Source organism: Octodon degus, unplaced genomic scaffold (assembly GCF_000260255.1).
Source record: "Octodon degus isolate 3935 unplaced genomic scaffold, OctDeg1.0 scaffold00011, whole genome shotgun sequence".
In the NCBI taxonomy this organism is placed as follows: domain Eukaryota; kingdom Metazoa; phylum Chordata; class Mammalia; order Rodentia; family Octodontidae; genus Octodon; species Octodon degus.
In genome coordinates this window covers 23,196,019-23,196,768 of record NW_004524587.1, presented here as the reverse complement: position 1 = coordinate 23,196,768, position 750 = coordinate 23,196,019, and positions in this window count along the sequence as shown.

Here is a 750-nt window from a genome sequence, read left to right as displayed (position 1 = left end):
TACTATCGACGCTCTTAATTCATGCATTTGAGCCAAGCTAGTGTCTTTCGCACTTGTTCTGTGTGGGTACTGGGTTTCTTCCATATGTTTCTGCATTTGATTCTTTAGTGCAGATGTTATTAATTCAGGAATTTCTTTTTTCATTTCCAATCTGAGGTCATCTATATCTTTCTGCAGCTTTTTCTTTATTTCAGAAGCTGTTGATTCATTACTTTCTCCTCTGTGATTTCCACTTTGTTCTGTGTTAGTGTCCTCTGCACTTGTTATGGGTGGGCTTGGGTTCTGAGGTTGCATTTTGTTCCTTCTCATCGTTTTGTGTAGCTCTGTCTTCTGACCTTTGTTGTAGATCTTTGTTGTAGTTATAACCTTCGCATGTACTGAAGTTCAGATGCAGCTCTACAAAGTTTGGACTTATCCAACTGCGTCTGTCCTAGGTCTGGCTGCTGTGCTCTGCTCCTTCCCTCTTCTGCCCTTGAGTGCGAATATGTTGTGACCCGGACCTGGGCTGGGATTGGGTTGGGTGTTCCCGGAACTCGGATGAAATTTCTCCTCGGCAGGCATGGTGTGGAACGTACTGCGGAGTCCATATTAATTATTACTGTATTCTCCTTAATGTAAATTTCTTAGAAACCAGTAATAAAAGAAAGATATGACTACAAAATTTAAGATTTCTTAAAAGCATGCAGTAACAGATTTGAGCAACCGATCTGATGTAAAATAGGTAATTTATCATTCATTTTTAAACAGCAA